Source organism: Struthio camelus, chromosome 3 (assembly GCF_040807025.1).
Source record: "Struthio camelus isolate bStrCam1 chromosome 3, bStrCam1.hap1, whole genome shotgun sequence".
Classification (NCBI taxonomy): domain Eukaryota; kingdom Metazoa; phylum Chordata; class Aves; order Struthioniformes; family Struthionidae; genus Struthio; species Struthio camelus.
In genome coordinates this window covers 98,067,193-98,094,380 of record NC_090944.1, presented here as the reverse complement: position 1 = coordinate 98,094,380, position 27,188 = coordinate 98,067,193, and the positions used below count along the sequence as shown (strand labels likewise).

At 57.7% G+C, this 27,188-nt stretch overlaps 1 protein-coding gene across 1 annotated transcript in view; it reads right to left on the bottom strand.

Annotated features, from left to right (window-relative positions):
- Positions 1–27,188, bottom strand: part of LOC138066587 (T-cell activation Rho GTPase-activating protein-like) — a 233,748-nt gene that overhangs the window by 15,404 nt on the left and 191,156 nt on the right. The gene's annotated exons all lie outside the window — the stretch shown is intronic.

Here is a 27,188-nt window from a genome sequence, read left to right as displayed (position 1 = left end):
CCCCGCACATCAATTCACATGTCCTTTGCAGACCCACTGTAGATCGGATCCTAGGCTTTCTCTCTCTCCTAACGCTAACCCTACCCCTAGGCACCGTCTCCGGCAGGGCCAGGAGCAGAGCCCACCTGACCCCTTCCTGCACTCCACACAAAAGTTGTGCTGCCAGAAATGTAGGGGCAGCCCCACACAGCCATTCACATGTCCTTTGCAGCCCCACTGTAGGTGGGGCCCTAGGCTTTCTCGCTCTCCTAACCCTAACCCAAACCCTAAGCCTAGGCACCGTCTCCGGCAGGGCCTGGAACAGAGCCCACCTGCCCCCTTCCTGCACTCCACACAAAAGTTGTGCTGCCAGAAATGTAGGGGCAGCCCCGCACATCCATTCACATGTCCTTTGCGGCCCCATTGTAGGTGGGGCCCTAGGCTTTCTCTCTCTCCTAACCCTAACCCTAACCCTAACCCTAACCCTAACCCTAACCCTAGGCACCGTCTCCGGCAGGGCCCGGAGCAGAGCCCACCTGACCCCTTCCTGCACTCCACACAAAAGTTGTGCTGCCAGAAATGTAGGGGCAGCCCCGCACATCCATTCACATGTCCTTTGCAGCCCCACTGTAGGTGGGGCCCTAGGCTTTCTCTCTCTCCTAACCTGAACCCTAAACCTTAACCCTAAACCTAGGAAAGATCCTGGAGCAGAGCCCACCTGACCCCTTCCTGCACTCCACACAAAAGTTGTGCTGCCAGAAATGTAGGGGCAGCCCCACACATCCATTCACAAGTCCTTTGCAGCCTAAATGTAGGTGGGGCCCTAGGATTTCTCTCTCTCCTAACCCTAACCCTAACCCTAAGCCTAGGCACAATCTCCAGCAGGGCCTGGAGCAGAGCCCACCTGACCTCTTCCTGCACTCCACACAAATGTTGTGCTGCCAGAAATGTAGGGGCAGCCCCGCACATCCATTCACATGTCCTTTGCAGCCCCACTGTAGGTGGGGCCCTAGGCTTTCTCTCTCTCCTAACCCTAACCCTAACCCTAACCCTAACCCTAACCCTAACCCTAACCCTAAACCTAACCCTAGGCACAATCTCCGGCAGGGCCTGGAGCAGAGCCCACCTGCCCCCTTCCTGCACTCCACACAAAAGTTGTGCTGCCAGAAATGTAGGGGCAGCCCCACACATCCATTCACAAGTCCTTTGCAGCCCCACTGTAGGTGGGGCCCAAGGCTTTCTCGCTCTCCTAACCCTAACCCTAACCCTAACCCTAACCCTAGGCACCGTCTCCGGCAGGGCCTGGAGCAGAGCCCACCTGACCCCTTCCTGCACTCCACACAAATGTTGTGATGCGAGAAATGTAGGGGCAGCCCCGCACATCCATTCACATGTCCTTTGCAGCCCCACTGTAGGTGGGGCCCTAGGCTTTCTCTCTCTCCTAACCTGAACCCTAAACCTTAACCCTAAACCTACGAAAGATCCTGGAGCAGAGCCCACCTGACCCCTTCCTGCACTCCACACAAAAGTTGTGCTGCCAGAAATGTAGGGGCAGCCCCACACATCCATTCACATGTCCTTTGCAGCCCCACTGTAGGTGGGGCCCTAGGCTTTCTCTCTCTCCTAACCCTAACCCTAACCCTAACCCTAAACCTAACCCTAAACCTAACCCTAGGCACAATCTCCGGCAGGGCCTGGAGCAGAGCCCACCTGCCCCCTTCCTGCACTCCACACAAAAGTTGTGCTGCCAGAAATGTAGGGGCAGCCCCACACATCCATTCACATGTCCTTTGCAGCCCCACTGTAGGTGGGGCCCTAGGCTTTCTCTCTCTCCTAACCTGAACCCTAAACCTTAACCCTAAACCTAGGAAAGATCCTGGAGCAGAGCCCACCTGACCCCTTCCTGCACTCCACACAAAAGTTGTGCTGCCAGAAATGTAGGGGCAGCCCCACACATCCATTCACAAGTCCTTTGCAGCCCCACAGTAGGTGGGGTCCTAGGCTTTCTCTCTCTCCTAACCCTAACCCTAACCCTAACCCTAACCCTAACCCTAACCCTACCCCTAGGCACCGTCTTCGGCAGGGCCGGGAACATAGCCCACCTGACCCCTTCCTGCACTCCACACAAAAGTTGTGCTGCCAGAAATGTAGGGGCAGCCCCACACATCCATTCCCATGTCCTTTGCAGCCCCACTGTAGGTGGGGCCCTAGGCTTTCTCGCTTTCCTAACCCTAACCCTAACCTTAACCGTAACCCTACCCATAGGCACAATCTCCGGCAGGGCCGGGAGCAAAGCCCACCAGACCCCTTCCTGCACTCCACACAAAAGTTGTGCTGCCAGAAATGTAGGGGCAGCCCCGCACATCCATTCACATGTCCTTTGCAGCCCCACTGTAGGTGGGGCCCTAGGCTTTCTCGCTCTCCTAACCCTAACCCTAACCCTACCCCTAGGCCCCGTCTCCGGCAGGGCCGGGAGCAGAGCCCACCTGACCCCTTCCGTCACTCCACACAAAAGTTGTGCTGCCAGAAATGTAGGGGCAGCCCTGCACATCCATTCACATGTCCTTTGCAGCCCCACTGTAGGTGGGGCCCTAGGCTTTCTCTCTCTCCTAACCTGAACCCTAAACCTTAACCCTAAACCTACGAAAGATCCTGGAGCAGAGCCCACCTGACCCCTTCCTGCACTCCACACAAAAGTTGTGCTGCCAGAAATGTAGGGGCAGCCCCGCACATCCATTCACATGTCCTTTGCAGCCTCACTGTAGGTGGGGCCCTAGGCTTTCTCTCTCTCCCAACCCTAACCCTAACCCTAACCCTCACCCTAGGCACAATCTCCAGCAGGGCCTGGAGCAGTGCCCACCTGACCCCTTCCTGCACTCCACACAAAAGTTGTGCTGCCAGAAATGTAGGGGCTGCCCCGCACATCCATTCACATGTCCTTTGCAGCCCCACTGTAGGTGGGGCCCTAGGCTTTCTCGCTCTCCTAACGCGAACCCTAACCCTAACCCTACCCCTACCCCTAGGCACCGTCTCCGGCAGGGCCCGGAGCAGAGCCCACCTGACCCCTTCCTGCACTCCACACAAAAGTTGTGCTGCCAGAAATGTAGGGGCAGCCCCACACATCCATTCCCATGTCCTTTGAAGCCCCACTGTAGATGTGGCCCTAGGCTTTCTCTCCCTCCTAACCCTAAGCCTAACCCTAACACTAAGCACAATCTCCAGCAGGGCCGGGAGCAGAGCCCACCTGCCCCATTCCTGCACTCCACACAAAAGTTGTGCTGCCAGAAATGTAGGGGCAGCCCCGCACGTCAATTCACATGTCCTTTACAGCCCCATTGTATGTGGGGCCCTAGGCTTTCTCTCTCTCCTAACCCTAACCCTAACCCTAACCGTAACCCTAACCCTAACCCTAGGCACCGTCTCCGGCAGGGCCGGGAGCAGAGCCCACCTGACCCCTTCCTGCACTCCACACAAAAGTTGTGCTGCCAGAAATGTAGGGGCAGCCCCGCACATCCATTCACATGTCCTTTGCAGCCCCACTGTAGGTGGGGCCCTAGGCTTTCTCTCTCTCCTAACCCTAAGCCTAACCCTAACCCTACCCCTAGCCACCGTCTACGGCAGGGCCAGGAGCAGAGCCCACCTGACCCCTTCCTGCACTCCACACAAAAGTTGTGCTGCCAGAAATGTAGGGGCAGCCCCGCACATCCATTCACATGTCCTTTGCAGCCCCACTGTAGGTGGGGCCCTAGGCTTTCTCGCTCTCCTAACCCTAACCCTAACCCTACCCCTAGGCACCGTCTCCGGCAGGGCCAGGAGCAGAGCCCACCTGACCCCTTCCTGCACTCCACACAAAAGGTTTAATACGAGAAATGTAGGGGCAGCCCCGCACATCCATTCACATGTCCTTTGCAGCCCCACTGTAGGTGGGGCCCTAGGCTTTCTCGCTCTCCTAACCCTAACCCTAACCCTAACCCTAACCCTTGGCAAAATCTCCGGCAGGGCCTGGAGCAGTGCCCACCTGACCCCTTCCTGCACTCCACACAAAAGTTGTGCTGCCAGAAATGAAGGGGCAGCCCCGCACATCCATTCACATATCCTTTGCGGCCCCACTGTAGGTGGGGCCCTAGGCTTTCTCTCTCTCCTAACCCTAACCCTAACCCTACCCCTAGGCACCGTCTCCGGCAGGGCCAGGAGCAGAGCCCACCTGACCCCTTCCTGCACTCCACACAAAAGTTGTGCTGCCAGAAATGTAGGGGCAGCCCCGCACATCCATTCACATGTCCTTTGCAGCCCCACTGTAGGTGGGGCCCTAGGCTTTCTCGCTCTCCTAACCCTAACCCTAACCCTAAACCTAAGCCTAACCCTAACCCTAGGCACAATCTCCAGCAGGGCCGGGAGCAGAGCCCACCTGACCCCTTCCTGCACTCCACACAAAAGTTGTGCTGCCAGAAATGTAGGGGCAGCCCCGCACATCCATTCACATGTCCTTTGCAGCCCCACTGTAGATGAGGCCCTAGGCTTTCTCGCTCTCCTAACCCTAACCCTAACCCTACCCGTAGGCACCGTCTCCGGCAGGGCCGGGAGCAGAGCCCACCTGACCCCTTCCTGCACTCCACACAAATGTTGTGCTGCCAGAAATGTAGGGGCAGCCCCACACATCCATTCACATGTCCTTTGCAGCCCCACTGAAGATTAGGCCCTAGGCTTTCTCGCTCTCCTAACCCTAACCCTAACCCTACCCATAGGCACAATCTCCGGCAGGGCCTGGAGAGGAGCACACCTGACCCCTTCCTGCACTCCACACAAAAGTTGTGCTGCCAGAAATGTAGGGGCAGCCCCGCACATCCATTCACATGTCCTTTGCAGCCCCACTGTAGGTGGGGCCCTAGGCTTTCTCTCTCTCCTAACCCTAACCCTAACCCTAACCCTAACCCTAACCCTAACCCTAACCCTAGGCACAACCTCCAGCAGGGCCGGGAGCAAAGCCCACCAGACCCCTTCCTGCACTCCACACAAAAGTTGTGCTGCCAGAAATGTAGGGGCAGCCCCACACATCCATTCACATGTCCTTTGAAGCCCCACTGTAGGTGGGGCCCTAGGCTTTCTCTCTCTCCTAACCCTAACCCTAACCCTACCCCTACCCCTAGGCACCGTCTCCGGCAGGGCCAGGAGCAGAGCCCACCTGACCCCTTCCTGCACTCCACACAAAAGTTGTGCTGCCAGAAATGTAGGGGCAGCCCCGCACATCCATTCACATGTCCTTTGCAGCCCCACTGTAGGTGGGGCCCTAGGCTTTCTCGCTCTCCTAACCGTAACCCTAAGCCTAACCCTATCCCTAGGTACCGTCTCCGGCAGGGCCAGGAGCAGAGCCCACCTGACCCCTTCCTGCACTCCACACAAAAGTTGTACTGCCAGAAATGTAGGGGCAGCCCCACACATCCATTCACATGTCCTTTGCAGCCCCACTGTAGGTGGGGCCCTAGGCTTTCTCGCTCTCCTAACCCTAACCCTAACCCTAACCCTAACCCTAGGTACAACCTCCAGCAGGGCCGGGAGCAGAGCCCACCTGACCCCTTCCTGCACTCCACACAAAAGTTGTGCTGCCAGAAATGTAGGGGCAGCCCCACACATCCATTCACATGTCCTTTGCAGCCCCACTGTAGGTGGGGCCCTAGGCTTTCTCGCTCTTCTAACCCTAACCCTAACCCTAACCCTAAGCCTAGGCACAATCTCCGGCAGGGCCGGGAGCAGAGCCCACCTGACCCCTTCCTGCACTCCACACAAAAGTTGTACTGCCAGAAATGTAGGGGCAGCCCCACACATCCATTCACATGTCCTTTGCAGCCCCACTGTAGATGAGGCCCTAGGCTTTCTCTCTCTCCTAACCCTAACCTTAACCCTACCCCTAGGCTCAATCTCCAGCAGGGCCGGGAGCAGAGCCCACCTGACCCCTTCCTGCACTCCACACAAATGTTGTGCTGCCAGAAATGAAGGGGCAGCCCCGCACATCCATTCACATATCCTTTGCAGCCCCACTGTAGATGAGGCCCTAGGCTTTCTCGCTCTCCTAACCCTAACCCTAACCCTAACCCTAGGCACAATCTCCAGCAGGGCCGGGAGCAGAGCCCACCTGACCCTTCCTGCACTCCACACAAATGTTGTGCTGCCAGAAATGTAGGGGAAGCCCCACACATCCATTCACATGTCCTTTGCAGCCCCACTGTAGGTGGGGCCCTAGGCTTTCTCTCTCTCCTAACCCTAACCCTAACCCTACCCCTAGGCACCATCTCCAGCAGGGCCTGGAGCAGAGCCCACCTGACCCCTTCCTGCACTCCACACAAAAGTTGTGCTGCCAGAAATGTAGGGGCAGCCCCGCACATCCATTCACATGTCCTTTGCAGCCTCACTGTAGGTGGGGCCCTAGGCTTTCTCTCTCTCCTAACCCTAACGCTAACCCTAACACTACCCCTAGGCACAATCTCCAGCAGGGCCGGGAGCAGAGCCCACCTGACCCCTTCCTGCACTCCACACAAAAGTTGTGCTGCCAGAAATGTAGGGGCAGCCCCACACATCCATTCACATGTCCTTTGCAGCCCCACTGTAGGTGGGGTCCTAGGCTTTCTCGCTCTCCTAACCCGAACCCTAACCCTAACCCTACCCCTACCCCTAGGCACCGTCTTCGGCAGGGCCCGGAGCAGAGCCCACCTGACCCCTTCCTGCACTCCACACAAAAGTTGTGCTGCCAGAAATGTAGGGGAAGCCCCACACATCCATTCACATGTCCTTTGCAGCCCCACTGTAGGTGGGGCCCTAGGCTTTCTCTCTCTCCTAACCCTAACCCTAACCCTACCCCTAGGCACAATCTCCGGCAGGGCTAGGAGCAGAGCCCACCTGACCCCTTCCTGCACTCCACACAAAAGTTGTGCTGCCAGAAATGTAGGGGCAGCCCCGCACATCCATTCACATGTCCTTTGCAGCCCCACTGTAGGTGGGGCCCTAGGCTTTCTCTCTCTCCTAACCCTAACCCTAACCCTAACCCTTGGCACCGTCTACGGCAGGGCCGGGAGCAGAGCCCACCTGACCCCTTCCTGCACTCCACACAAAAGTTGTGCTGCCAGAAATGTAGGGGCAGCCCCGCACATCCATTCACATGTCCTTTGCAGCCCCACTGTAGGTGGGGCCCTAGGCTTTCTCTCTCCTAACCCTAACCCTAACCCTAACCCTACCCCTAGGCACCGTCTCCGGCAGGGCCAGGAGCAGAGCCCACCTGACCCCTTCCTGCACTCCACACAAAAGTTGTGCTGCCAGAAATGTAGGGGCAGCCCCGCACATCCATTCACATATCCTTTGCAGCCCCACTGTAGATGAGGCCCTAGGCTTTCTCTCTCTCCTAACCCTAACCCTAACCCTAACCCTAGGCACAATCTCCAGCAGGGCCGGGAGCAGAGCCCACCTGACCCCTTCCTGCACTCCACACAAATGTTGTGCTGCCAGAAATGAAGGGGCAGCCCCGCACATCCATTCACATATCCTTTGCAGCCCCACTGTAGATGAGGCCCTAGGCTTTCTCGCTCTCCTAACCCTAACCCTAACCCTAACCCTAGGCACAATCTCCAGCAGGGCCGGGAGCAGAGCCCACCTGACCCTTCCTGCACTCCACACAAATGTTGTGCTGCCAGAAATGTAGGGGAAGCCCCACACATCCATTCACATGTCCTTTGCAGCCCCACTGTAGGTGGGGCCCTAGGCTTTCTCTCTCTCCTAACCCTAACCCTAACCCTACCCCTAGGCACCATCTCCAGCAGGGCCTGGAGCAGAGCCCACCTGACCCCTTCCTGCACTCCACACAAAAGTTGTGCTGCCAGAAATGTAGGGGCAGCCCCGCACATCCATTCACATGTCCTTTGCAGCCTCACTGTAGGTGGGGCCCTAGGCTTTCTCTCTCTCCTAACCCTAACGCTAACCCTAACACTACCCCTAGGCACAATCTCCAGCAGGGCCGGGAGCAGAGCCCACCTGACCCCTTCCTGCACTCCACACAAAAGTTGTGCTGCCAGAAATGTAGGGGCAGCCCCACACATCCATTCACATGTCCTTTGCAGCCCCACTGTAGGTGGGGCCCTAGGCTTTCTCGCTCTCCTAACCCGAACCCTAACCCTAACCCTACCCCTACCCCTAGGCACCGTCTCCGGCAGGGCCCGGAGCAGAGCCCACCTGACCCTTTCCTGCACTCCACACAAAAGTTGTGCTGCCAGAAATGTAGGGGCAGCCCCACACATCCATTCACATGTCCTTTGCAGCCCCACTGTAGATGTGGCCCTAGGCTTTCTCTCCCTCCTAACCCTAAGCCTAACCCTAACCCTAAGCACAATCTCCGGCAGGGCCTGGAACAGAGCCCACCTGCCCCATTCCTGCACTCCACACAAAAGTTGTGCTGCCAGAAATGTAGGGGCAGCCCCGCACATCAATTCACATTTCCTTTGCAGCCCCACTGTAGATCGGATCCTAGGCTTTCTCTCTCTCCTAACCCTAACCCTAACCCTAGGCACAATCTACGGCAGGGCCTGTAGCAGAGCCCACCTGACCCCTTCCTGCACTCCACACAAAAGTTGTGCTGCCAGAAATGTAGGGGCAGCCCCGCACATCCATTCACATGTCCTTTGCGGCCCCATTGTAGGTGGGGCCCTAGGCTTTCTCTCTCTCCTAACCCTAACCCTAACCCTAACCCTAACCCTAGGTACCGTCTCCGGCAGGGCCTGGAGCCGAGCCCACCTGACCCCTTCCTGCACTCCACACAAAAGTTGTGCTGCCAGAAATGTAGGGGCAGCCCCGCACATCCATTCACATGTCCTTTGCAGCCTCACTGTAGGTGGGGCCCTAGGCTTTCTCTCTCTCCTAACCCTAACCCTAACCCTAACCCTCACCCTAGGCACAATCTCCAGCAGGGCCGGGAGCAGAGCCCACCTGACCCCTTCCTGCACTCCACACAAAAGTTGTGCTGCCAGAAATGTAGGGGCAGCCCCGCACATCCATTCACATGTCCTTTGAAGCCCCACTGTAGGTGGGGCCCTAGGCTTTCTCGCTCTCCTAACCCGAACCCTAACCCTAACCCTACCCCTACCCCTAGGCACCGTCTCCGGCAGGGCCCGGAGCAGAGCCCACCTGACCCTTTCCTGCACTCCACACAAAAGTTGTGCTGCCAGAAATGTAGGGGCAGCCCCACACATCCATTCACATGTCCTTTGAAGCCCCACTGTAGATGTGGCCCTAGGCTTTCTCTCCCTCCTAACCCTAAGCCTAACCCTAACCCTAAGCACAATCTCCGGCAGGGCCTGGAACAGAGCCCACCTGCCCCATTCCTGCACTCCACACAAAAGTTGTGCTGCCAGAAATGTAGGGGCAGCCCCGCACATCAATTCACATTTCCTTTGCAGCCCCACTGTAGGTGGGGCCCTAGGCTTTCTCTCTCTCCTAACCCTAACCCTACCCCTAGGCACCGTCTCCGGCAGGGCCGGGAGCAGAGCCCACCTGACCCCTTCCTGCACTCCACACAAAAGTTGTGCTGCCAGAAATGTAGGGGCAGCCCCGCACATCCATTCACATGTCCTTTGCGGCCCCATTGTAGGTGGGGCCCTAGGCTTTCTCTCTCTCCTAACCCTAACCCTAACCCTAACCCTAACCCTAACCCTAGGCACCGTCTCCGGCAGGGCCCGGAGCAGAGCCCACCTGACCCCTTCCTGCACTCCACACAAAAGTTGTGCTGCCAGAAATGTAGGGGCAGCCCCGCACATCCATTCACATGTCCTTTGCAGCCTCACTGTAGGTGGGGCCCTAGGCTTTCTCTCTCTCCTAACCCTAACCCTAACCCTAACCCTCACCCTAGGCACAATCTCCAGCAGGGCCGGGAGCAGAGCCCACCTGACCCCTTCCTGCACTCCACACAAAAGTTGTGCTGCCAGAAATGTAGGGGCAGCCCACACATCCATTCACATGTCCTTTGCAGCCCCACTGTAGGTGGGGCCCTAGGCTTTCTCTCTCTCCTAACCCTAAGCCTAAGCCTAACCCTAACCCTAACCCTAACCCTACCCCTAGGTACCATCTCCGGCAGGGCCTGGAGCAGAGCCCACCTGACCCCTTCCTGCACTCCACACAAAAGTTGTGCTGCCAGAAATGTAGGGGCAGCCCCGCACATCCATTCACATGTCCTTTGCAGCCCCACTGTAGATCGGATCCTAGGCTTTCTCTCTCTCCTAACCCTAACCCTAACCCTAGGCACCGTCTCCGGCAGGGCCTGGAGCAGAGCCCACCTGACCCCCTTCCTGCACTCCACACAAAAGTTGTGCTGCCAGAAATGTAGGGGCAGCCCCGCACATGCATTCACATGTCCTTTGCGGCCCCATTGTAGGTGGGGCCCTAGGCTTTCTCTCTCTCCTAACCCTAACCCTAACCCTAACCCTAAGCCTAGGCACAATCTCCAGCAGGGCCTGGAGCAGAGCCCACCTGACCCCTTCCTGCACTCCACACAAAAGTTGTGCTGCCAGAAATGTAGGGGCAGCCCCGCACATCCATTCACATGTCCTTTGAAGCCCCACTGTGGATGTGGCCCTAGGCTTTCTCTCTCTCCTAACCCTAACCCTAACCATACCCCTAGGCACCGTCTACGGCAGGGCCAGGAGCAGAGCCCACCTGACCCCTTCCTGCACTCCACACAAAAGTTGTGCTGCCAGAAATGTAGGGGCAGCCCCGCACATCCATTCACATGTCCTTTGAAGCCCCACTGTGGATGTGGCCCTAGGCTTTCTCGCTCTCCTAACCCTAACCCTAACCCTACCCCTAGGCACAATCTCCAGCAGGGCCCGGAGCAGAGCCCACCTGACCCCTTCCTGCACTCCACACAAAAGTTGTGCTGCCAGAAATGTAGGGGCAGCCCCGCACATCCATTCACATGTCCTTTGCAGCCCCACTGTAGGTGGGGCCCTAGGCTTTCTCTCTCTCCTAACCCTAATCCTAACCCTAACCCTAGGCACCGTCTCCGGCAGGGCCTGGAGCAGAGCCCACCTGCCCCCTTCCTGCACTCCACACAAAAGTTGTGCTGCCAGAAATGTAGGGGCAGCCCCGCACATCCATTCCCATGTCCTTTGCAGCCCCACTGTAGGTGGGGTCCTAGGCTTTCTCTCTCTCCTAACCCTAACCCTAACCCTAACCCTACCCCTAGGCACCATCTCCGGCAGGGCCTGGAACAGAGCCCACCTGACCCCTTCCTGCACTCCACACAAAAGTTGTGCTGCCAGAAATGTAGGGGCAGCCCCGCACATCCATTCACATGTCCTTTGCAGCCCCACTGTAGGTGGGGCCCTAGGCTTTCTCGCTCTCCTAACCCGAACCCTAACCCTAACCCTACCCCTACCCCTAGGCACCGTCTTCGGCAGGGCCCGGAGCAGAGCCCACCTGACCCCTTCCTGCACTCCACACAAAAGTTGTGCTGCCAGAAATGTAGGGGCAGCCCCACACATCCATTCACATGTCCTTTGAAGCCCCACTGTAGATGTGGCCCTAGGCTTTCTCTGTCTCCTAACCCTAAGCCTAACCCTAACCCTAAGCACAATCTCCGGCAGGGCCTGGAGCAGAGCCCACCTGACCCCTTCCTGCACTCCACACAAAAGTTGTGCTGCCAGAAATGTAGGGGCAGCCCCGCACATCAATTCACATGTCCTTTGCAGACCCACTGTAGATCGGATCCTAGGCTTTCTCTCTCTCCTAACGCTAACCCTACCCCTAGGCACCGTCTCCGGCAGGGCCAGGAGCAGAGCCCACCTGACCCCTTCCTGCACTCCACACAAAAGTTGTGCTGCCAGAAATGTAGGGGCAGCCCCACACAGCCATTCACATGTCCTTTGCAGCCCCACTGTAGGTGGGGCCCTAGGCTTTCTCGCTCTCCTAACCCTAACCCAAACCCTAAGCCTAGGCACCGTCTCCGGCAGGGCCTGGAACAGAGCCCACCTGCCCCCTTCCTGCACTCCACACAAAAGTTGTGCTGCCAGAAATGTAGGGGCAGCCCCGCACATCCATTCACATGTCCTTTGCGGCCCCATTGTAGGTGGGGCCCTAGGCTTTCTCTCTCTCCTAACCCTAACCCTAACCCTAACCCTAACCCTAACCCTAACCCTAGGCACCGTCTCCGGCAGGGCCCGGAGCAGAGCCCACCTGACCCCTTCCTGCACTCCACACAAAAGTTGTGCTGCCAGAAATGTAGGGGCAGCCCCGCACATCCATTCACATGTCCTTTGCAGCCCCACTGTAGGTGGGGCCCTAGGCTTTCTCTCTCTCCTAACCTGAACCCTAAACCTTAACCCTAAACCTAGGAAAGATCCTGGAGCAGAGCCCACCTGACCCCTTCCTGCACTCCACACAAAAGTTGTGCTGCCAGAAATGTAGGGGCAGCCCCACACATCCATTCACAAGTCCTTTGCAGCCTAAATGTAGGTGGGGCCCTAGGATTTCTCTCTCTCCTAACCCTAACCCTAACCCTAAGCCTAGGCACAATCTCCAGCAGGGCCTGGAGCAGAGCCCACCTGACCTCTTCCTGCACTCCACACAAATGTTGTGCTGCCAGAAATGTAGGGGCAGCCCCGCACATCCATTCACATGTCCTTTGCAGCCCCACTGTAGGTGGGGCCCTAGGCTTTCTCTCTCTCCTAACCCTAACCCTAACCCTAACCCTAACCCTAACCCTAACCCTAACCCTAAACCTAACCCTAGGCACAATCTCCGGCAGGGCCTGGAGCAGAGCCCACCTGCCCCCTTCCTGCACTCCACACAAAAGTTGTGCTGCCAGAAATGTAGGGGCAGCCCCACACATCCATTCACAAGTCCTTTGCAGCCCCACTGTAGGTGGGGCCCAAGGCTTTCTCGCTCTCCTAACCCTAACCCTAACCCTAACCCTAACCCTAGGCACCGTCTCCGGCAGGGCCTGGAGCAGAGCCCACCTGACCCCTTCCTGCACTCCACACAAATGTTGTGATGCGAGAAATGTAGGGGCAGCCCCGCACATCCATTCACATGTCCTTTGCAGCCCCACTGTAGGTGGGGCCCTAGGCTTTCTCTCTCTCCTAACCTGAACCCTAAACCTTAACCCTAAACCTACGAAAGATCCTGGAGCAGAGCCCACCTGACCCCTTCCTGCACTCCACACAAAAGTTGTGCTGCCAGAAATGTAGGGGCAGCCCCACACATCCATTCACATGTCCTTTGCAGCCCCACTGTAGGTGGGGCCCTAGGCTTTCTCTCTCTCCTAACCCTAACCCTAACCCTAACCCTAAACCTAACCCTAAACCTAACCCTAGGCACAATCTCCGGCAGGGCCTGGAGCAGAGCCCACCTGCCCCCTTCCTGCACTCCACACAAAAGTTGTGCTGCCAGAAATGTAGGGGCAGCCCCACACATCCATTCACATGTCCTTTGCAGCCCCACTGTAGGTGGGGCCCTAGGCTTTCTCTCTCTCCTAACCTGAACCCTAAACCTTAACCCTAAACCTAGGAAAGATCCTGGAGCAGAGCCCACCTGACCCCTTCCTGCACTCCACACAAAAGTTGTGCTGCCAGAAATGTAGGGGCAGCCCCACACATCCATTCACAAGTCCTTTGCAGCCCCACAGTAGGTGGGGTCCTAGGCTTTCTCTCTCTCCTAACCCTAACCCTAACCCTAACCCTAACCCTAACCCTAACCCTACCCCTAGGCACCGTCTTCGGCAGGGCCGGGAACATAGCCCACCTGACCCCTTCCTGCACTCCACACAAAAGTTGTGCTGCCAGAAATGTAGGGGCAGCCCCACACATCCATTCCCATGTCCTTTGCAGCCCCACTGTAGGTGGGGCCCTAGGCTTTCTCGCTTTCCTAACCCTAACCCTAACCTTAACCGTAACCCTACCCATAGGCACAATCTCCGGCAGGGCCGGGAGCAAAGCCCACCAGACCCCTTCCTGCACTCCACACAAAAGTTGTGCTGCCAGAAATGTAGGGGCAGCCCCGCACATCCATTCACATGTCCTTTGCAGCCCCACTGTAGGTGGGGCCCTAGGCTTTCTCGCTCTCCTAACCCTAACCCTAACCCTACCCCTAGGCCCCGTCTCCGGCAGGGCCGGGAGCAGAGCCCACCTGACCCCTTCCGTCACTCCACACAAAAGTTGTGCTGCCAGAAATGTAGGGGCAGCCCTGCACATCCATTCACATGTCCTTTGCAGCCCCACTGTAGGTGGGGCCCTAGGCTTTCTCTCTCTCCTAACCTGAACCCTAAACCTTAACCCTAAACCTACGAAAGATCCTGGAGCAGAGCCCACCTGACCCCTTCCTGCACTCCACACAAAAGTTGTGCTGCCAGAAATGTAGGGGCAGCCCCGCACATCCATTCACATGTCCTTTGCAGCCTCACTGTAGGTGGGGCCCTAGGCTTTCTCTCTCTCCCAACCCTAACCCTAACCCTAACCCTCACCCTAGGCACAATCTCCAGCAGGGCCTGGAGCAGTGCCCACCTGACCCCTTCCTGCACTCCACACAAAAGTTGTGCTGCCAGAAATGTAGGGGCTGCCCCGCACATCCATTCACATGTCCTTTGCAGCCCCACTGTAGGTGGGGCCCTAGGCTTTCTCGCTCTCCTAACGCGAACCCTAACCCTAACCCTACCCCTACCCCTAGGCACCGTCTCCGGCAGGGCCCGGAGCAGAGCCCACCTGACCCCTTCCTGCACTCCACACAAAAGTTGTGCTGCCAGAAATGTAGGGGCAGCCCCACACATCCATTCCCATGTCCTTTGAAGCCCCACTGTAGATGTGGCCCTAGGCTTTCTCTCCCTCCTAACCCTAAGCCTAACCCTAACACTAAGCACAATCTCCAGCAGGGCCGGGAGCAGAGCCCACCTGCCCCATTCCTGCACTCCACACAAAAGTTGTGCTGCCAGAAATGTAGGGGCAGCCCCGCACGTCAATTCACATGTCCTTTACAGCCCCATTGTATGTGGGGCCCTAGGCTTTCTCTCTCTCCTAACCCTAACCCTAACCCTAACCGTAACCCTAACCCTAACCCTAGGCACCGTCTCCGGCAGGGCCGGGAGCAGAGCCCACCTGACCCCTTCCTGCACTCCACACAAAAGTTGTGCTGCCAGAAATGTAGGGGCAGCCCCGCACATCCATTCACATGTCCTTTGCAGCCCCACTGTAGGTGGGGCCCTAGGCTTTCTCTCTCTCCTAACCCTAAGCCTAACCCTAACCCTACCCCTAGCCACCGTCTACGGCAGGGCCAGGAGCAGAGCCCACCTGACCCCTTCCTGCACTCCACACAAAAGTTGTGCTGCCAGAAATGTAGGGGCAGCCCCGCACATCCATTCACATGTCCTTTGCAGCCCCACTGTAGGTGGGGCCCTAGGCTTTCTCGCTCTCCTAACCCTAACCCTAACCCTACCCCTAGGCACCGTCTCCGGCAGGGCCAGGAGCAGAGCCCACCTGACCCCTTCCTGCACTCCACACAAAAGGTTTAATACGAGAAATGTAGGGGCAGCCCCGCACATCCATTCACATGTCCTTTGCAGCCCCACTGTAGGTGGGGCCCTAGGCTTTCTCGCTCTCCTAACCCTAACCCTAACCCTAACCCTAACCCTTGGCAAAATCTCCGGCAGGGCCTGGAGCAGTGCCCACCTGACCCCTTCCTGCACTCCACACAAAAGTTGTGCTGCCAGAAATGAAGGGGCAGCCCCGCACATCCATTCACATATCCTTTGCGGCCCCACTGTAGGTGGGGCCCTAGGCTTTCTCTCTCTCCTAACCCTAACCCTAACCCTACCCCTAGGCACCGTCTCCGGCAGGGCCAGGAGCAGAGCCCACCTGACCCCTTCCTGCACTCCACACAAAAGTTGTGCTGCCAGAAATGTAGGGGCAGCCCCGCACATCCATTCACATGTCCTTTGCAGCCCCACTGTAGGTGGGGCCCTAGGCTTTCTCGCTCTCCTAACCCTAACCCTAACCCTAAACCTAAGCCTAACCCTAACCCTAGGCACAATCTCCAGCAGGGCCGGGAGCAGAGCCCACCTGACCCCTTCCTGCACTCCACACAAAAGTTGTGCTGCCAGAAATGTAGGGGCAGCCCCGCACATCCATTCACATGTCCTTTGCAGCCCCACTGTAGATGAGGCCCTAGGCTTTCTCGCTCTCCTAACCCTAACCCTAACCCTACCCGTAGGCACCGTCTCCGGCAGGGCCGGGAGCAGAGCCCACCTGACCCCTTCCTGCACTCCACACAAATGTTGTGCTGCCAGAAATGTAGGGGCAGCCCCACACATCCATTCACATGTCCTTTGCAGCCCCACTGAAGATTAGGCCCTAGGCTTTCTCGCTCTCCTAACCCTAACCCTAACCCTACCCATAGGCACAATCTCCGGCAGGGCCTGGAGAGGAGCACACCTGACCCCTTCCTGCACTCCACACAAAAGTTGTGCTGCCAGAAATGTAGGGGCAGCCCCGCACATCCATTCACATGTCCTTTGCAGCCCCACTGTAGGTGGGGCCCTAGGCTTTCTCTCTCTCCTAACCCTAACCCTAACCCTAACCCTAACCCTAACCCTAACCCTAACCCTAGGCACAACCTCCAGCAGGGCCGGGAGCAAAGCCCACCAGACCCCTTCCTGCACTCCACACAAAAGTTGTGCTGCCAGAAATGTAGGGGCAGCCCCACACATCCATTCACATGTCCTTTGAAGCCCCACTGTAGGTGGGGCCCTAGGCTTTCTCTCTCTCCTAACCCTAACCCTAACCCTACCCCTACCCCTAGGCACCGTCTCCGGCAGGGCCAGGAGCAGAGCCCACCTGACCCCTTCCTGCACTCCACACAAAAGTTGTGCTGCCAGAAATGTAGGGGCAGCCCCGCACATCCATTCACATGTCCTTTGCAGCCCCACTGTAGGTGGGGCCCTAGGCTTTCTCGCTCTCCTAACCGTAACCCTAAGCCTAACCCTATCCCTAGGTACCGTCTCCGGCAGGGCCAGGAGCAGAGCCCACCTGACCCCTTCCTGCACTCCACACAAAAGTTGTACTGCCAGAAATGTAGGGGCAGCCCCACACATCCATTCACATGTCCTTTGCAGCCCCACTGTAGGTGGGGCCCTAGGCTTTCTCGCTCTCCTAACCCTAACCCTAACCCTAACCCTAACCCTAGGTACAACCTCCAGCAGGGCCGGGAGCAGAGCCCACCTGACCCCTTCCTGCACTCCACACAAAAGTTGTGCTGCCAGAAATGTAGGGGCAGCCCCACACATCCATTCACATGTCCTTTGCAGCCCCACTGTAGGTGGGGCCCTAGGCTTTCTCGCTCTTCTAACCCTAACCCTAACCCTAACCCTAAGCCTAGGCACAATCTCCGGCAGGGCCGGGAGCAGAGCCCACCTGACCCCTTCCTGCACTCCACACAAAAGTTGTACTGCCAGAAATGTAGGGGCAGCCCCACACATCCATTCACATGTCCTTTGCAGCCCCACTGTAGATGAGGCCCTAGGCTTTCTCTCTCTCCTAACCCTAACCTTAACCCTACCCCTAGGCTCAATCTCCAGCAGGGCCGGGAGCAGAGCCCACCTGACCCCTTCCTGCACTCCACACAAATGTTGTGCTGCCAGAAATGAAGGGGCAGCCCCGCACATCCATTCACATATCCTTTGCAGCCCCACTGTAGATGAGGCCCTAGGCTTTCTCGCTCTCCTAACCCTAACCCTAACCCTAACCCTAGGCACAATCTCCAGCAGGGCCGGGAGCAGAGCCCACCTGACCCTTCCTGCACTCCACACAAATGTTGTGCTGCCAGAAATGTAGGGGAAGCCCCACACATCCATTCACATGTCCTTTGCAGCCCCACTGTAGGTGGGGCCCTAGGCTTTCTCTCTCTCCTAACCCTAACCCTAACCCTACCCCTAGGCACCATCTCCAGCAGGGCCTGGAGCAGAGCCCACCTGACCCCTTCCTGCACTCCACACAAAAGTTGTGCTGCCAGAAATGTAGGGGCAGCCCCGCACATCCATTCACATGTCCTTTGCAGCCTCACTGTAGGTGGGGCCCTAGGCTTTCTCTCTCTCCTAACCCTAACGCTAACCCTAACACTACCCCTAGGCACAATCTCCAGCAGGGCCGGGAGCAGAGCCCACCTGACCCCTTCCTGCACTCCACACAAAAGTTGTGCTGCCAGAAATGTAGGGGCAGCCCCACACATCCATTCACATGTCCTTTGCAGCCCCACTGTAGGTGGGGTCCTAGGCTTTCTCGCTCTCCTAACCCGAACCCTAACCCTAACCCTACCCCTACCCCTAGGCACCGTCTTCGGCAGGGCCCGGAGCAGAGCCCACCTGACCCCTTCCTGCACTCCACACAAAAGTTGTGCTGCCAGAAATGTAGGGGAAGCCCCACACATCCATTCACATGTCCTTTGCAGCCCCACTGTAGGTGGGGCCCTAGGCTTTCTCTCTCTCCTAACCCTAACCCTAACCCTACCCCTAGGCACAATCTCCGGCAGGGCTAGGAGCAGAGCCCACCTGACCCCTTCCTGCACTCCACACAAAAGTTGTGCTGCCAGAAATGTAGGGGCAGCCCCGCACATCCATTCACATGTCCTTTGCAGCCCCACTGTAGGTGGGGCCCTAGGCTTTCTCTCTCTCCTAACCCTAACCCTAACCCTAACCCTTGGCACCGTCTACGGCAGGGCCGGGAGCAGAGCCCACCTGACCCCTTCCTGCACTCCACACAAAAGTTGTGCTGCCAGAAATGTAGGGGCAGCCCCGCACATCCATTCACATGTCCTTTGCAGCCCCACTGTAGGTGGGGCCCTAGGCTTTCTCTCTCCTAACCCTAACCCTAACCCTAACCCTACCCCTAGGCACCGTCTCCGGCAGGGCCAGGAGCAGAGCCCACCTGACCCCTTCCTGCACTCCACACAAAAGTTGTGCTGCCAGAAATGTAGGGGCAGCCCCGCACATCCATTCACATATCCTTTGCAGCCCCACTGTAGATGAGGCCCTAGGCTTTCTCTCTCTCCTAACCCTAACCCTAACCCTAACCCTAGGCACAATCTCCAGCAGGGCCGGGAGCAGAGCCCACCTGACCCCTTCCTGCACTCCACACAAATGTTGTGCTGCCAGAAATGAAGGGGCAGCCCCGCACATCCATTCACATATCCTTTGCAGCCCCACTGTAGATGAGGCCCTAGGCTTTCTCGCTCTCCTAACCCTAACCCTAACCCTAACCCTAGGCACAATCTCCAGCAGGGCCGGGAGCAGAGCCCACCTGACCCTTCCTGCACTCCACACAAATGTTGTGCTGCCAGAAATGTAGGGGAAGCCCCACACATCCATTCACATGTCCTTTGCAGCCCCACTGTAGGTGGGGCCCTAGGCTTTCTCTCTCTCCTAACCCTAACCCTAACCCTACCCCTAGGCACCATCTCCAGCAGGGCCTGGAGCAGAGCCCACCTGACCCCTTCCTGCACTCCACACAAAAGTTGTGCTGCCAGAAATGTAGGGGCAGCCCCGCACATCCATTCACATGTCCTTTGCAGCCTCACTGTAGGTGGGGCCCTAGGCTTTCTCTCTCTCCTAACCCTAACGCTAACCCTAACACTACCCCTAGGCACAATCTCCAGCAGGGCCGGGAGCAGAGCCCACCTGACCCCTTCCTGCACTCCACACAAAAGTTGTGCTGCCAGAAATGTAGGGGCAGCCCCACACATCCATTCACATGTCCTTTGCAGCCCCACTGTAGGTGGGGTCCTAGGCTTTCTCGCTCTCCTAACCCGAACCCTAACCCTAACCCTACCCCTACCCCTAGGCACCGTCTTCGGCAGGGCCCGGAGCAGAGCCCACCTGACCCCTTCCTGCACTCCACACAAAAGTTGTGCTGCCAGAAATGTAGGGGCAGCCCCACACATCCATTCACATGTCCTTTGCAGCCCCACTGTAGGTGGGGCCCTAGGCTTTCTCTCTCTCCTAACCCTAACCCTAACCCTACCCCTAGGCACAATCTCCGGCAGGGCTAGGAGCAGAGCCCACCTGACCCCTTCCTGCACTCCACACAAAAGTTGTGCTGCCAGAAATGTAGGGGCAGCCCCGCACATCCATTCACATGTCCTTTGCAGCCCCACTGTAGGTGGGGCCCTAGGCTTTCTCTCTCTCCTAACCCTAACCCTAACCCTAGGCACAATCTCCAGCAGGGCCGGGAGCAGAGCCCACCTGACCCCTTCCTGCACTCCACACAAAAGTTGTGCTGCCAGAAATGTAGGGGCAGCCCCGCACATCCATTCACATGTCCTTTGCAGCCCCACTGTAGGTGGGGCCCTAGGCTTTCTCTCTCCTAACCCTAACCCTAACCCTAACCCTAACCCTAGGCACCGTCTCCGGCAGGGCCAGGAGCAGAGCCCACCTGACCCCTTCCTGCACTCCACACAAAAGTTGTGCTGCCAGAAATGTAGGGGCAGCCCCGCACATCCATTCACATGTCCTTTGCAGCCCCACTGTAGATGAGGCCCTAGGCTTTCTCGCTCTCCTAACCCTAACCCTAACCCTAACCCTAGGCACAATCTCCAGCAGGGCCGGGAGCAGAGCCCACCTGACCCCTTCCTGCACTCCACACAAATGTTGTGCTGCCAGAAATGTAGGGGAAGCCCCACACATCCATTCACATGTCCTTTGCAGCCCCACTGTAGGTGGGGCCCTAGGCTTTCTCGCTCTCCTAACCCTAACCCTAACCCTAACCCTAACCCTACCCCTAGGCACCGTCTCCGGCAGGGCCTGGAGCAGAGCCCACCTGACCCCTTCCTGCACTCCACACAAAAGTTGTGCTGCCAGAAATGTAGGGGCAGCCCCACACATCCATTCACATGTCCTTTGCAGCCCCACTGAAGATGAGGCCCTAGGCTTTCTCGCTCTCCTAACCCTAACCCTAACCCTACCCATAGGCACAATCTCCGGCAGGGCCTGGAGAGGAGCCCACCTGACCCCTTCCTGCACTCCACACAAAAGTTGTGCTGCCAGAAATGTAGGGGCAGCCCCACACATCCATTCACATGTCCTTTGCAGCCCCACTGTAGGTGGGGCCCTAGGCTTTCTCGCTCTCCTAACCCTAACCCTAACCCTAACCCTAACCCTAACCCTAACCCTAGGCACAACCTCCAGCAGGGCCGGGAGCAGAGCCCACCTGACCCCTTCCTGCACTCCACACAAAAGTTGTGCTGCCAGAAATGTAGGGGCAGCCCCGCACATCCATTCACATGTCCTTTGCGGCCCCACTGTAGATGGGGCCCTAGGCTTTCTCTCTCTCCTAACCCTAACCCTAACCCTAGACAACGTCTCCGGCAGGGCCTGGAGCAGAGCCCACCTGACCCCTTCCTGCACTCCACACAAAAGTTGTGCTGCCAGAAATGTAGGGGCAGCCCCGCACATCCATTCACATATCCTTTGCGGCCCCACTGTAGATGGGGCCCTAGGCTTTCTCTCTCTCCTAACCCTAACTCTAACCCTACCCCTAGGCACCGTCTACGGCAGGGCCGGGAGCAGAGCCCACCTGACCCCTTCCTGCACTCCACACAAAAGTTGTGCTGCCAGAAATGTAGGGGCAGCCCCGCACATCCATTCACATGTCCTTTGCAGCCCCACTGTATGTGGGGCCCTAGGTTTTCTCGCTCTCCTAACCCTAACCCTAACCCTAACCCTAATCCTAACCCTTGGCAAAATCTCCGGCAGGGCCAGGAGCAGAGCCCACCTGACCCCTTCCTGCACTCCACACAAAAGTTGTGCTGCCAGAAATGTAGGGGCAGCCCCGCACATCCATTCACATGTCCTTTGCAGCCCCACTGTAGGTGGGGCCCTAGGCTTTCTCTCTCTCCTAACCCTAACCCTAACCCTAACCCTAACCCTAGGCACAATCTCCGGCAGGGCCTGGAGCAGTGCCCACCTGACCCCTTCCTGCACTCCACACAAATGTTGTGCTGCCAGAAATGTAGGGGCAGCCCCGCACATCCATTCACATATCCTTTGCGGCCCCACTGTAGATGGGGCCCTAGGCTTTCTCTCTCTCCTAACCCTAACTCTAACCCTACCCCTAGGCACCATCTCCGGCAGGGCCGGGAGCAGAGCCCACCTGACCCCTTCCTGCACTCCACACAAAAGTTGTGCTGCCAGAAATGTAGGGGCAGCCCCGCACATCCATTCACATATGCTTTGCGGCCCCACTGTAGATGGGGCCCTAGGCTTTCTCGCTCTCCTAACCCTAACCCTAACCCTACCCCTAGGCACAATCTACGGCAGGGCCAGGAGCAGAGCCCACCTGACCCCTTCCTGCACTCCACACAAAAGGTGTAATACGAGAAATGTAGGGGCAGCCCCGCACATCCATTCACATGTCCTTTGCAGCCCCACTGTAGGTGGGGCCCTAGGCTTTCTCTCTCTCCTAACCCTAACCCTAACCCTAACCCTTGGCACCGTCTACGGCAGGGCCGGGAGCAGAGCCCACCTGACCCCTTCCTGCACTCCACACAAAAGTTGTGCTGCCAGAAATGTAGGGGCAGCCCCGCACATCCATTCACATGTCCTTTGCAGCCCCACTGTAGGTGGGGCCCTAGGCTTTCTCTCTCCTAACCCTAACCCTAACCCTACCCCTAGGCACCGTCTCCGGCAGGGCCAGGAGCAGAGCCCACCTGACCCCTTCCTGCACTCCACACAAAAGTTGTGCTGCCAGAAATGTAGGGGCAGCCCCGCACATCCATTCACATATCCTTTGCAGCCCCACTGTAGATGAGGCCCTAGGCTTTCTCGCTCTCCTAACCCTAACCCTAACCCTAACCCTAGGCACAATCTCCAGCAGGGCCGGGAGCAGAGCCCACCTGACCCCTTCCTGCACTCCACACAAATGTTGTGCTGCCAGAAATGAAGGGGCAGCCCCGCACATCCATTCACATATCCTTTGCAGCCCCACTGTAGATGAGGCCCTAGGCTTTCTCTCTCTCCTAACCCTAACCCTAACCCTAACCCTAGGCACAATCTCCAGCAGGGCCGGGAGCAGAGCCCACCTGACCCTTCCTGCACTCCACACAAATGTTGTGCTGCCAGAAATGTAGGGGAAGCCCCACACATCCATTCACATGTCCTTTGCAGCCCCACTGTAGGTGGGGCCCTAGGCTTTCTCTCTCTCCTAACCCTAACCCGAACCCTAACCCTAGGCACCATCTCCAGCAGGGCCTGGAGCAGAGCCCACCTGACCCCTTCCTGCACTCCACACAAATGTTGTGCTGCCAGAAATGTAGGGGCAGCCCCGCACATCCATTCACATGTCCTTTGCAGCCTCACTGTAGGTGGGGCCCTAGGCTTTCTCGCTCTCCTAACCCTAACCCTAACCCTAACCCTAACCCTAGGCACAATCTCCAGCAGGGCCGGGAGCAGAGCCCACCTGACCCCTTCCTGCACTCCACACAAAAGTTGTGCTGCCAGAAATGTAGGGGCAGCCCCACACATCCATTCACATGTCCTTTGCAGCCCCACTGTAGGTGGGGTCCTAGGCTTTCTCGCTCTCCTAACCCGAACCCTAACCCTAACCCTACCCCTAACCCTAGGCACCGTCTTCGGCAGGGCCCGGAGCAGAGCCCACCTGACCCCTTCCTGCACTCCACACAAAAGTTGTGCTGCCAGAAATGTAGGGGAAGCCCCACACATCCATTCACATGTCCTTTGCAGCCCCACTGTAGGTGGGGCCCTAGGCTTTCTCTCTCTCCTAACCCTAACCCTAACCCTACCCCTAGGCACAATCTCCGGCAGGGCTAGGAGCAGAGCCCACCTGACCCCTTCCTGCACTCCACACAAAAGTTGTGCTGCCAGAAATGTAGGGGCAGCCCCGCACATCCATTCACATGTCCTTTGCAGCCCCACTGTAGGTGGGGCCCTAGGCTTTCTCTCTCTCCTAACCCTAACCCTAACCCTTGGCACCGTCTCCGGCAGGGCCGGGAGCAGAGCCCACCTGACCCCTTCCTGCACTCCACACAAAAGTTGTGCTGCCAGAAATGTAGGGGCAGCCCCGCACATCCATTCACATGTCCTTTGCAGCCCCACTGTAGGTGGGGCCCTAGGCTTTCTCTCTCCTAACCCTAACCCTAACCCTAACCCTACCCCTAGGCACCGTCTACGGCAGGGCCTGGAGCAGAGCCCACCTGACCCCTTCCTGCACTCCACACAAAAGTTGTGCTGCCAGAAATGTAGGGGCAGCCCCGCACATCCATTCACATATCCTTTGCAGCCCCACTGTAGATGAGGCCCTAGGCTTTCTCGCTCTCCTAACCCTAACCCTAACCGTAACCCTAGGCACAATCTCCAGCAGGGCCGGGAGCAGAGCCCACCTGACCCCTTCCTGCACTCCACACAAAAGTTGTGCTGCCAGAAATGTAGGGGAAGCCCCACACATCCATTCACATGTCCTTTGCAGCCCCACTGTAGGTGGGGCCCTAGGCTTTCTCGCTCTCCTAACCCTAACCCTAACCCGAACCCTAACCCTACCCCTAGGCACCGTCTCCGGCAGGGCCTGGAGCAGAGCCCACCTGACCCCTTCCTGCACTCCACACAAAAGTTGTGCTGCCAGAAATGTAGGGGCAGCCCCACACATCCATTCACATGTCCTTTGCAGCCCCACTGAAGATGAGGCCCTAGGCTTTCTCGCTCTCCTAACCCTAACCCTAACCCTACCCATAGGCACAATCTCCGGCAGGGCCTGGAGAGGAGCCCACCTGACCCCTTCCTGCACTCCACACAAAAGTTGTGCTGCCAGAAATGTAGGGGCAGCCCCACACATCCATTCACATGTCCTTTGCAGCCCCACTGTAGGTGGGGCCCTAGGCTTTCTCGCTCTCCTAACCCGAACCCTAACCCTAACCCTAACCCTAGGCACAACCTCCAGCAGGGCCGGGAGCAGAGCCCACCTGACCCCTTCCTGCACTCCACACAAAAGTTGTGCTGCCAGAAATGTAGGGGCAGCCCCGCACATCCATTCACATGTCCTTTGCAGCCCCACTGTAGGTGGGGCCCTAGGCTTTCTCTCTCTCCTAACCCTAACCCTCACCCTAGGCACCGTCTCCAGCAGGGCCGGGAGCAGAGCCCACCTGACCCCTTCCTGCACTCCACACAAATGTTGTGCTGCCAGAAATGAAGGGGCAGCCCCGCACATCCATTCACATGTCCTTTGCAGCCCCACTGTAGGTGGGGCCCTAGGCTTTCTCTCTCTCCTAACCCTAACCCTAACCCTAACCCTAGGCACCATCTCCAGCAGGGCCGGGAGCAGAGCCCACCTGACCCCTTCCTGCACTCCACACAAATGTTGTGCTGCCAGAAATGTAGGGGCAGCCCCGCACATCCATTCACATGTCCTTTGCAGCCTCACTGTAGGTGGGGCCCTAGGCTTTCTCGCTCTCCTAACCCTAACCCTAACCCTAACCCTAACCCTAGGCACAATCTCCAGCAGGGCCGGGAGCAGAGCCCACCTGACCCCTTCCTGCACTCCACACAAAAGCTGTAATAGGAGAAATGTAGGGGCAGCCCCACACATCCATTCACATGTCCTTTGCAGCCCCACTGTAGGTGGGGTCCTAGGCTTTCTCGCTCTCCTAACCCGAACCCTAACCCTAACCCTACCCCTAACCCTAGGCACCGTCTTCGGCAGGGCCCGGAGCAGAGCCCACCTGACCCCTTCCTGCACTCCACACAAAAGTTGTGCTGCCAGAAATGTAGGGGAAGCCCCACACATCCATTCACATGTCCTTTGCAGCCCCACTGTAGGTGGGGCCCTAGGCTTTCTCTCTCTCCTAACCCTAACCCTAACCCTACCCCTAGGCACAATCTCCGGCAGGGCTAGGAGCAGAGCCCACCTGACCCCTTCCTGCACTCCACACAAAAGTTGTGCTGCCAGAAATGTAGGGGCAGCCCCGCACATCCATTCACATGTCCTTTGCAGCCCCACTGTAGGTGGGGCCCTAGGCTTTCTCTCTCTCCTAACCCTAACCCTAACCCTTGGCACCGTCTCCGGCAGGGCCGGGAGCAGAGCCCACCTGACCCCTTCCTGCACTCCACACAAAAGTTGTGCTGCCAGAAATGTAGGGGCAGCCCCGCACATCCATTCACATGTCCTTTGCAGCCCCACTGTAGGTGGGGCCCTAGGCTTTCTCTCTCCTAACCCTAACCCTAACCCTAACCCTACCCCTAGGCACCGTCTACGGCAGGGCCTGGAGCAGAGCCCACCTGACCCCTTCCTGCACTCCACACAAAAGTTGTGCTGCCAGAAATGTAGGGGCAGCCCCGCACATCCATTCACATATCCTTTGCAGCCCCACTGTAGATGAGGCCCTAGGCTTTCTCGCTCTCCTAACCCTAACCCTAACCCTAACCCTAGGCACAATCTCCAGCAGGGCCGGGAGCAGAGCCCACCTGACCCCTTCCTGCACTCCACACAAAAGTTGTGCTGCCAGAAATGTAGGGGAAGCCCCACACATCCATTCACATGTCCTTTGCAGCCCCACTGTAGGTGGGGCCCTAGGCTTTCTCGCTCTCCTAACCCTAACCCTAACCCGAACCCTAACCCTACCCCTAGGCACCGTCTCCGGCAGGGCCTGGAGCAGAGCCCACCTGACCCCTTCCTGCACTCCACACAAAAGTTGTGCTGCCAGAAATGTAGGGGCAGCCCCACACATCCATTCACATGTCCTTTGCAGCCCCACTGAAGATGAGGCCCTAGGCTTTCTCGCTCTCCTAACCCTAACCCTAACCCTACCCATAGGCACAATCTCCGGCAGGGCCTGGAGAGGAGCCCACCTGCCCCCTTCCTGCACTCCACACAAAAGTTGTGCTGCCAGAAATGTAGGGGCAGCCCCACACATCCATTCACATGTCCTTTGCAGCCCCACTGTAGGTGGGGCCCTAGGCTTTCTCGCTCTCCTAACCCTAACCCTAACCCTAACCCTAACCCTAGGCACAACCTCCAGCAGGGCCGGGAGCAGAGCCCACCTGACCCCTTCCTGCACTCCACACAAAAGTTGTGCTGCCAGAAATGTAGGGGCAGCCCCGCACATCCATTCACATGTCCTTTGCAGCCCCACTGTAGGTGGGGCCCTAGGCTTTCTCTCTCTCCTAACCCTAACCCTAACCCTAGACAACGTCTACGGCA